Genomic DNA, 10757 nt, shown 5'->3' with positions numbered 1-10757 from the left:
TGCCCTGTGGTAATAAATTCCTCAGGCTGATTCTATGCCACCTTTTAAAAATTATTTTTATAAAAGAACATCTATTACATTTACTGCCTTTTTATATCATGGAGCAAGACAAATCAGCACATCCCAATCTTGCTTCACAATTATTCATTCGTTATTTCACTTGCAACGTGAAATCAATCAGCTTTTCTTCTTTCCTTCTATCTTTTCCAGCTAAGTATTCCTCTAATCTTTCCATGTAACCTCAATGTATGTTTGTCATTTTTAGTCTCTTAAGCATTGATTTGATTCAGTTGTCTAATCTTTCAAGGTTCCTCGGTATTATTTAATTATACACTGGTTAGAGAGCCAGATTTTCTGGATGGCTGCTCCAAGAGTCTGCCTGATTCTTCTTGGGCTGTTGCCTGGAGCATTATGAATCCCAGCCCAGGTAACGATGTGGTCCCCAGGACTTTAATAACAGCTTCCAGGTACCTGGTCCAGGGCTGCTCCTTCCATTACTCCCTTCCTGTGCTCGAGACAAGCAGGAATTATCTTAGATCATGTTTGTGGGGCCCTACCACCGTAGGCAGGGTGCTGCACAGTCCAGCAGCAACCATAGCAGCCTTGAAACTGCCTTCTGTGTTCCCCCCTTCAGCATCCCAGAGCAGTGCCCTGTAGTGAGTAGTAGCTGTAACTCGGTGTGCCCTGGCCCAAACACTGATCCTCTGAGAGCTGCTGTTTAATCGGTTTTAGACTCCTAGAAAGGCTGTCTGAGCAGGAGATGTTTCTTAGTGAGAAGTTTTCACCCATTTTAAGTATGCAATCATACCTGATGTAACTTTGCCAGCTACTTTGTCACTTGCAGTGTTCAAGCACAAGACACAGAGTTGGCAGGGAATCTCTTGAGAATTTTTCTCATAGTGATTACAATAAATATTCTTTTCTTCTCTTATGTACAAAGACATCAAAACAACATGAGGTTTAAAGAAATATGAAACATGAATTTGTTCTTTAGAACAGGAAGCATTTTTCTTTTCCTGTAGTCCTGATTGAAAGCCTTAGCATTTGCCCTTTGTTTTGCCAAGAACAGATCATGTTTTTCAGGGTCTGAGTCTAATTTCTGAATTAGAAGAGCAACAAAGAGAAAAAGAACTCCATTTATAAAGTCTCAGTGGAAAAATAAAATAGGCACATATGCAAACGCGGGGGGGGGTGTAAGCATATGCACAGACGGGGGTAGAAGCAAGCAATGTGACTTGCTTCCATGAGAGAGACTTGCAGTTTCATCACAACATGGAGCTAATGTACAGAGAAAGCAGAGGGGCATTTCACATCAGTTACACAGCTCATGGACAGTATGCCTGTGTCAGCTTTTCTGTGAGCTGATAGTGACCCCATGCAGTGCACCGTTCCTTTTCTCATTTCCATCTGTTCAGCATTTCACAGTTTCTCAAATCACTGGAAGCCTGCTATTGATTTTGAGATGTGTCCTAAGTTTGCCATAAATTTTATACAGTGACCTCATACTGCCAGAAAAAAAAGATTTGAGGACGCCTTCAGCCCAACATCTCCCCTTAAATAAATGGAAGATGTTTGCAAATCATTGCAACCTATTTATAACCCTCTGGGAATGCCTGAGCTGAAAGAGAATCACCACCACCACAATGGTTATTGATCTCTGCAGAGTAGGTCTTTCTTGTCATGGGAGAATTCAGCCACTTTACCCTTTGTTCTCTATATTTTGGTGTATGATCGTCTCTCTTTTGGTATATGCACAGCAGCACCAAATCGTAAGTCGTGTCTGTCTTTGTCCAGCATGTTGTGATTTCATTCACAGGCAATGCAGACTCTGCGTTAGATCAGACAGATTCTGCTCTGGCAATGGTACATCTGCCTGACATGCCCCATTGCTCCTGCAATCTATAGCCAAACCCTCTTTATGTCATTCCACTGTTCCTCTTCTCATTTCCATCTGTTTGTCATTCTGGAGTTTCTTGAATAACGGAGACACGGTGATTGCTTTTGAGATGTGTCATAAGCTTGTCGTAAGCATATTCTTTCCTTTAATAGCCCCCTTTGCCAGGCAGTGCAGTTGGAGGATACAGTAAGGGGAACTGAGAACTTATTCCAGCTGTTCTGCTGAAGCAAATGCCAGTGGCTCTTCTGCATGTTTCCCCACTCGCTGTCTGCATTGATTTTCTATTATTCTTGGCAGATATACTGAGACCTGTTATTGCAGCCACTGAAAATTAAGGGGGCCTTGTCCCCTGAAGCGTTAGAACAAGAGAGATTTTAGCATTAGGGAGATGAGGAAAATAAGTGCTTGTACTTTAAGGGATTATTGATAAAAAATCTAAGGCAAGAAACTTATTCTGAATTTTGCATGCTTCACCCTTTCTGTGTTCCTTGAGGTAAAATTCATTACCATAGTTGTTAGCTGTGAAAAATTATATTCACCATGGAGTTAACTCATGTGGCTGGATTTAAAGTCCCAGCTTTATTTACAGCCACTTAACGTTTGCCTCAAGCTGTGATAAAGATCTTATTACCTTAGGGCTCCTAGGTGATTTGCAGAGGAGTCAGGTAGAAATAAAATACTGTCTTCCTTGCACGGCGTTCTTAAGACACAAAGGGAGAATGCAAGAGGAAGAGGCACCTGCCTTCCATGGGAGTACTGGGTGCTGGCTATGGCCAGGGTCAGAACGCAGCAGTGCTGTGACCCAGCAAGGGTGGGATCCCTGCACCCCCCAGAGCTGTGGCTGCTGCCCCTCTCCCCACGTGGAGTACTTCTCTCCCCGACTGTAGCATTTTTGTCCTTGGTACAAAGCCCTTCATGAGTGATACTGCACAGGGTGGGGAAATCATTCACTGCCTTCTCTTTCTCTCCCCCTTCCCTGCTGTGGTTTCTTTTTTCTAAGCTGAGAATTATATTGTTCTTTTTGAACCAAACATGGTGAGCGTGACCTCGGTGAGATTTTGTTGCATTATTTTCCCCCTCTCCATGGAATGAGGGGCTATTGTTTCCTCCTGGAGAAGTGTAATCAACACAGTGCCCGGAGGCCAAGTCACTATGTGTTTGACCCTTTGCCTTGGTCACTGACCCACATTTCATTCAAACACGTTGGTAAATAGTGGCACTTCTTATGTCTTTAAGATTTATGTAACAGACGGGGGAAGATTAGAATTGGAGGTATCTCTTACTATTTTGGGGCCTGGGCTGCCTGCCAGCTTTACTTCTTGAGAAGCAACTGTTTAGTTTTGTATGAAGCGTGTGACTCATTCTCCTCCTTGACATGCTTTAATACATGTACTGAGTGATGATTTACATGAGGATGCATTGAGGCTCTGCTTGAGCTGACAGCACTCGGTGCACTTTAATCTCACATGTGGAAAGAGGAAATGAGTTAATCTGCGGTTAAATATAGAGGTGATGAAAGAGGTGGGAAGGGGAGGGGTTGACTCTAATCTCACTTAGGTTGGGGTCAGTCGAGAGTAACCTCTGTATCTGGATGGCATTACTCTGGGGTAAATCATATCTCACCTCTGCGGAGCTGACAATATTAGCTAATGGAAAATGGCGACAAAGTGAGAATGTGCCCTAAACTCTGGCGTCGCTGCAGTGTTGTTCTTTCTGTTCAGCCTCTACATGAGGAAATGAGGAAAAATTTCTTTACTGAAAGAGTGGTTAAACATTGGAACAGGCTGCCCAGGGAAGTGGTTGAGTCACCATCCCTGGAAGTATTTAAAAGACGTGTAGGTGAGGCGCTTAGGGACATGGTTTAGTGGGCATGGTGGTGTTGGGTCGACGGTTGGACTCAATCTTAGAGGTCTTTTCCAACCTTAATGATTCTATGATTCTATGTTGGTGACACCTTTTTTTTTTTCCTCCTTTCAAGAGGTGACCAATGAATTGTAGGTGTAAGCAACTGCACATTGCTGAAATTACATCTTAAGGACCAAATCTGAGAGTGGATCAGTGTTGATCTACAAGCTTGGTTCTCTGTGATTGTTGTGAAGATGTACCATGACTTTGTTCCTTTATTTTGCAGTGTGTGTTTGTTTTCTGTTTATTCCTGTCCTCAGCTTTGATCTGGAGATGCAGAAGAATTGAGAAACCGGGATACCTCCTCCGTAGAAATCCCTTTCTCTTCTCCCTTTGTGTGCAGATGTGTTCTTAAACTCCGTGTTAGACTGAGAGCTGCCACCGACCATTTTCTCCGGCTTCCTGCATGCCTACGTGTTTTTTGGGGGAAGGCTGCATTATTGTATTCCTTACCGGTGTGTATATATATATATTAGCTGCTTCTGAGCAGTTTCTCTCTGCAAAGCACTGCTGGTATGCTGCCTGCTGGTATGCCCAACCAGAAAGACAGGCACACCCGAGCAAAGAGGGGTGCTCTGCACCAGGTTGGCACTGCTGCCAGACAGGGTGCACTGCCTGTGCCGTGAAGCGGTGCGTTGCCTGCACTGCGTTGGAGAAGAGGTGAAATGGATTTTGCTGACTCATTTGGGCAGGTAAAGGCAGACTTTCGGGCATGGGCTGAACGAACCCGAAAGAGGAATTTCAGCAGCAGCCAAGAGTTGCTTCTTCTGAGAAGGCAGCTTGAGCTAATCTGTTATGTGCTGACAGTGTTTTCTCAACAGAGTTGAACCCCAGTAGTCCATGTGAGGAATTTATATTTGGAGATCACATACTATATGGGTCATGTTTGTTGAGCAGTGGATGAGGAAAGCCACCGGTTTATGTAAGCTCTCTAAGGTGAAAGGTCTGTCAGTTAGAAGAGTTCTTTTTTATATTGGAGAAAATCTAAAACAGTTTTTAGAGACCAGGATCTACCCTGGAATGTACTTGTGCCTCTTTTGTTGACTTCACTGGGAGTCACATGCTTTTGCAGGATTTGGCCTGGCATGTAGATTAGCAACAGCATCACTGTTGTCTCCACTCTTCCTGTTGGCCCAAAGCAATGTTCTGTGAGTCGTTCCAGTCTGTAGACGCAGGCTGAACTCTGTCCATCTGTCCCTAAGCAGTCCATATAGATAGCATACAAACAGTTTGTTTGGTAAAATCTAATAAACTATCCAAAAGCCAATAACATTAGAGATAGCTTATCAATAACAGGCTGATTCTCAGTATTATTATTGATTGACATTAGCAAAAATGTTACCAGAATCTGATCTTTGCTGCACTAGCTGAGGATGGCTTTTTTGTTGTATTTGATACTTACTAAGCTAGAACTCACAAGATGGAGTGGCTCAGATAAGAAATTTTTAAAAGATCCATTGATAGCTCTTCTTATCTGAACCACAAGTCTTATGACTTCCAGAGTGAAAGAACATAACCATATCTGAGACCAACTTAGCAACAGTTGCTCAGGTTGAAGACTGGGACCCTTGTCCTCCCTTACACACTGCTGCTTGTTGCTGTACTGATACTGATGGTTGACTTCACTTGTAGCTTTGCCAGCTGAAGAGTGCATGTGAGCACTGTCTGATCAGCATCAAGAAAATAGATGAGCTTAATTTATCTTCACTGGTTGTTCAGTTTAACTTGGTGGATTCTGCCTTCTGCGCATTATGGAGTGCTCACATGAATGCTTCTGCTACCAGCACTGCGGGGAGTGGTAACCTCCAGCAGGTGGGATGGTGACAAGCAGTTTTCAATGGAAACACCTTCAAAAGATGGGTGTCGATTTCCAGCCTTAGAGGCAGTATAGACCAGTGAAAAGAGCATTGTGCTAGGAAAGCAGGAGCTACAGTTTGTTCCTGGCACTGATCCCGGTGTTATGTGATCAGGTCAAATCACTTCTCATCCACGCATCTGTTTCCCCTTCATCTGTCTTGTCCATTTAAACTCCTTGGAAAAGGGGCCGCCTGTTCTTATGTGGACAATGGCAAAATAATATTTTTATCCTCCTAGTCTTACAGAGCTGCTTAAATTTGTTGTTTTCTAAATGGCCTTTAGATCTGAGTACCATTTGTTGTTTTTTTTTTTTCTTTCCAACCCCTTTGCTTTTCCATTGCAAAGCTCGCCCCACACTGGTGTGTTTGATTATGTTTTCATTGCCATTGTACTTGCTTTGATTCTGCAGCTCAGTGCCCAAAGCACAGGGTGCTGTACAAACAACATGATGAAGTCAAGCAGGGTCAGCCCCTTTCTCTTTTTACCTTGAAAACAATGTGAAACTCCTATGTTTCTTTTGCTTGGCGCCTCCAGTTCTTGAGCTCGAGGCTGTGTGTGTGCTGCCCTCCTGTCGTGTTCAGGTGTGAGATCACTTGGACAGTGTTTTCCATTGCTGCCTATGGGGATACTGGAAGCTGTGCTGTCTGCTTGGTTGTGTGTGAGATCAAGCTGTGAAGTGTGGAAAATTAATGCAAGAATAGCAGCGTGCTGAGCTGATATCCATGTCTACAGTGGGTTAGTTGTGACTAGGTGCCATTACCAGGGCTCACAAGTGTACGCATAGACTTGTCTTGCTGGATCATGCCTGGCCACTGTCTGCAACAAGGAATTTTCTCCTGTTTCTCACCTCTCCTTTTTGCTTTTGGCAGCATTCCTTTCTCCACGGGGATGCGGTTTGAGTGTGGCCTGTGTCCAGCCCTTTTAAGAAGTGCCAGGTTACTGGCTGCTGATCTGAGAAAGGGAGAAGGAGCTGAATAGCTTCATTCTGCACTACCATAGTATTGTCAGCCACTGTATCAGGCCTCAGCATGAATAGAGCAGCCTCCAGGAACACCCATAAAAATGTGGACCTTGATACTTCTGTACTTTAGGCTCATCCCCATCTTGTTCCTGCTGTTCCCTTCCCATGCCACTCTGAAAAGCCCCTTATGGCAGGTTTGGGTACCAGGACAGACTGAGGCTGTAGCTTGTGAACTACACAAACCGCAGTTTTCCCTAAACCACAGAGATTTATTTGACTGCGGATCTGAACACTCTAAACTCAGGGAGTGTTTAGAGTTAGGGAAACCCCTACTTAAAAAAAACCTAAACAAACAAAAAAAACCCCAACCCCACAGGAAACTTCTTTACCAGCAGTGTGGTGAGTTTTTTTGGTTTTGTGGTGGTTTTTTGGTTTCTCCTCAGTTTGCTTGATTTCAGCACTCACCTGTTACATTGCTGCATTCATTCAAAGTTTCCGGGTGGGAGCACTGATGCGGTTCTATGCTGCTTTTTGTAGCTGGCTGAGCAGTTCAGTCACTGTTGGGGTCCTGGTGTGCTGGCTGCTTGTGCAGTAAGAGTCCAAGTACCTTTTGCATTATTTAGTGGAAACTGTTTCAGCAGACTTTTCTGTCACAGTGGAAATCAAACTCTTAACAGCAGATAAAGCTAGAGCACAGCTGAAGTCTAACAAAATTAAAATTAAAAAATGTTGAAAACTTTTTGGCAGTGTCCTTCGTCTCTGACACTGTCAGCTGCCCTAATTTTGCTGCCACTGACAGGAAGGAAGTTTTGTCACTAACAGCAGTGGGCGTAAAGTTTGTCCAAACTGAATCCTTCTGTGAATCCTGCGTTGATTTTTCACCAGAAATAGCTTGTTGTGGTCCTCCAGGAGCCAATGTGGGGCATACTTCCAAGGGGAAAGTTGGAATGTTTAGCTCTCCCTTCTAGATTGGGGCACAGACCAGCCATAACCTGCATTCGTATTCCCGTGTCTTGCTGCCCTCCCTGGCTATGTGCCAGGTTAGAGCTTTAGTTATAACAACTCTCAGCACCAGAGGAGTTTCTATCAGTTGCTTTTCGTGCCATTTACTCTCTCCTCCCCCTCTGAACCTAGCTCTTAGTCCTTATGACGAGTAAGGAGTTCTCTGCTTTGGGCAGCTTTTGGTAGCTGGGATTCCAGCCAGCTTCAGCCTTTTGCCAACTCGCAAGGACAGAGCAGGTTGGGAAAGCAAACAAACTGTAGTTAATGCCAACCAGGGCAGCTTCTTGTGTTGCAGCAAAACCAAGGCTTGACCTTGCCACTGGAATATTAACTCTCTCATGGTGCATACTCTGGACAACTTCATAGGAAATTTTCTTCCCAGTACTAGCAATAAGCCTTTCAAACGTGTGTCCTTGCATTGATCCCTTTCTACTTGTTGGAGATGAAGAAACTACTAGACTGTCCTGGACAGAAAACTCTAACTTGTTTCAACTTATGTTTTCCTAGGACTATTCTAGTTTTATTGAAAAACTAGCCTGGTTCTTCTAGGCTTGTTGTTTGGGATATTAGCAGGTCTTGAAAGAAGTCTCGAGGCTTGTAAAAACATCATATTATTGGAGCTCTGTGAGCATGTTCCGAGATGGCTCCCAGGCAAGGTCCCTGATACTCCATGAGAGTTTTTACCTCTGAGCATCACCTTCTATTTTCTCCATGTCGTTTATGCCCCACCTGCACTGTCATGAGGACATCTAACTGGTGAGGCTTATTGGCTGACAGGGTGGCCCTTAGAGGTTCTGGTCTTGCATTGCTTGTTGAAAGAAACGTGACTCCACTCCCCTCAGAGCTTTGAATAAAACATGCACGAGGATTTGTTCGGTCATCCAGCGTAGGCATGTAACTTTGCTAGTTGGTCTCCTCGAGTTCTTTTTAAAGTTGTTGAATACAGGGAAGTATGAAGAAGGCAATGTAGAGAGAGGCTGGGTTGCCCTCTGGAAGAACCCCTTTCTCCACTCAGTACGGAAGAAGCTCAGGGTGACTGGCTGACTAGTTCAGCCTGATAAATGACATGATTAAAGTTGAGTGGTGTCAATACTTACGTTATAAATCAAACTGCAAAGACATTTCACTAAAGCCAGGCTGCTGTTAATGTTATTGAGTGAAACAATAAAGCTGCACAGCCATCTATCAAATCAATGTCAAATCTAACCATTTAGACTTAATATTGGACTGGAGTTAAATAGTCACATTTAGTAACCGTCAATGCATGCAAAAAAATAAGTTGTCCTCTGTGAATTCTGCCTCTGTGGCTGTCTGTCTAGCTGTGTACCCTAACCAAGGAATTTGTCCAAAGACAACCTGATGTATGTTTCTTAGTATGTGTCTACTACCTGCCTTTCCTTCTGAGGTTTTTTATTCCTGGCAGTGGGGAGTTACATTTCATGGCTGTTGTTACCGCTAGCTCCCAGCCCAGGCTCTGTATCGGACAAGCCTGTTTATGCATCAGGGATAGCTGCATAAGATGTGTATTCACTTCTCTTTTTCTGCATTTTGCAAACCAGTATACTAAATTAAGCTGAAATCAGCAGTGATTTACATTAGTAACCAGGCTGTAGGTTGTAGGGAGGTGTGAGTGTTTGTGCTATTCAGCTGTCCTTGCTGCTTGGGGGGGTGGGTGGGGGGTGGGTGTCTCTAGCAGAAAAACATTGAAACTGATGCGGTTTCAGCCTTCCCTGGAGACAACCGTAAATATCGGTTCTCACATAGGGGATGCTAGGATGTGGATCTGGTCAGCCTGCTGTTTATACTAACTATGCTTCCTGCATGGTAAGCAGAAGGAGTTGCTTCATCTAAAAGTAATATTATTTCTGTGAATGGCTGATTGCTTTGGTACAGCCCTCTCGGTAATTGTGTTGGACAGCAGGACTAGTGGCACTAATTGCATTTTCTTCCTCTTTGACTTTTGTAGGTATGTGCTGTTACGTAGCAGTTGCATGTGAAGAGAAGACAGAGTGGAAGTTGCTGTCAGAGGATCCTGTCCTTCTAAGCTGGGCCTGAAGACTTCAGCCAGCTGACTGGCGTGAGTACCCTGAAGGGGAGGGGAAGGAGCGCGTCACTTGGAGACCTCATCCGGACTTGGGGCACCAAAATTGTGTCTATCTCTATCACTTCCAGTGAAGGAGTTTTTCTTCCTAGTAGCAGCCTACCTGGGTCGTGCAGCAGAAAGCTACATGTTGGTGAGAGCACCACTGTATTATATGGGGTTTTTTGGTAGGTGAGCCAGTCAAAAGCTCCAGTTCTTGAAAGAGGATCAAGCTCCAAGTGCTATTTTTGTGGTGAATCATGGACGCATTGGATAGCAGTCCCAGCAAGGATTAAATTCACCTTTGCTGCCATCAGATGTGTTTCTTGTTTATTATCTGCATTTGTGACATCCTTTTCTGTTTGTTTTGATGCTGGTGCCGATAAATATTTTGTGCCTCAGTCTAGGTCAGAAACATATGGAGGTAATGGGGTTTTGGAATTGGAGTGAGGGTTAGGTTTTAGGATAAAGACCAAAGTTTAGCAGTTGGCCTTGAATAGACTACAAATCCAGGTTTAGCACTGGTGCTTGCCTGCATGGCAATAGTGAGCTGGATTCATTGCCTCATCTGTAAGAGGCCATTGGGTTAGGTTTGAGTGGGTGTTGGGATGTGTTACTTGGCTTGGTGTAGGTTTAGAGCAGGCAGGAGCTGATGGAGTGGGATCAGAGTTTGGGGGGAATTATGGAGCTGATGACATAAGATAAGGTCAGATCCCCAAGGGGCTACAGGGCTAGATTTAGGGTAGCTGCAGACAGGACAGCTACAAATACTGGTGAAGCTGATTTGTTTTCTTTAGAGGAGATGGTGTGGGGTCTTTGGTACCCTTTGGTCTAAGATTAAGTCCTGGATTGAAAGAGACTTGACAGTTCTGAGATAAGGTTTGATATTCTTACTTGTCTGAGGCAAAAGCACCTCAGCCTTTGAGAACTCTGCCTTGAAGCAGAAGTCTTAGACACAATCAAGGCTGAGGCTCACATGTCCAGCTCTTGAGACCATTTTTTCCCCTTAGAATGGCTCTGATATGGAACCTATTTGTGATCAGGAAGGCAAGTGT

General features: G+C 44.1%; 1 protein-coding gene across 3 annotated transcripts in view; it reads left to right on the top strand.

Moving 5' to 3' along the window:
• SORBS1 (sorbin and SH3 domain containing 1) overlaps positions 1 to 10757 on the top strand; it is a 144254-nt gene that overhangs the window by 43106 nt on the left and 90391 nt on the right. For all 3 annotated transcript variants that reach the window (XM_009322417.1, XM_009322418.1, XM_009322419.1), the window contains one exon: positions 9589 to 9699. The gene's annotated coding sequence lies outside the window, so the exon portion shown is untranslated. The remainder of the gene's footprint in view (positions 1 to 9588; positions 9700 to 10757) is intronic.

Source organism: Pygoscelis adeliae, unplaced genomic scaffold, assembly GCF_000699105.1.
Source record: "Pygoscelis adeliae isolate BGI_AS28 unplaced genomic scaffold, ASM69910v1 Scaffold244, whole genome shotgun sequence".
Taxonomy (NCBI): domain Eukaryota; kingdom Metazoa; phylum Chordata; class Aves; order Sphenisciformes; family Spheniscidae; genus Pygoscelis; species Pygoscelis adeliae.
This window is presented reverse-complemented; position numbering and strand designations above follow the sequence as displayed.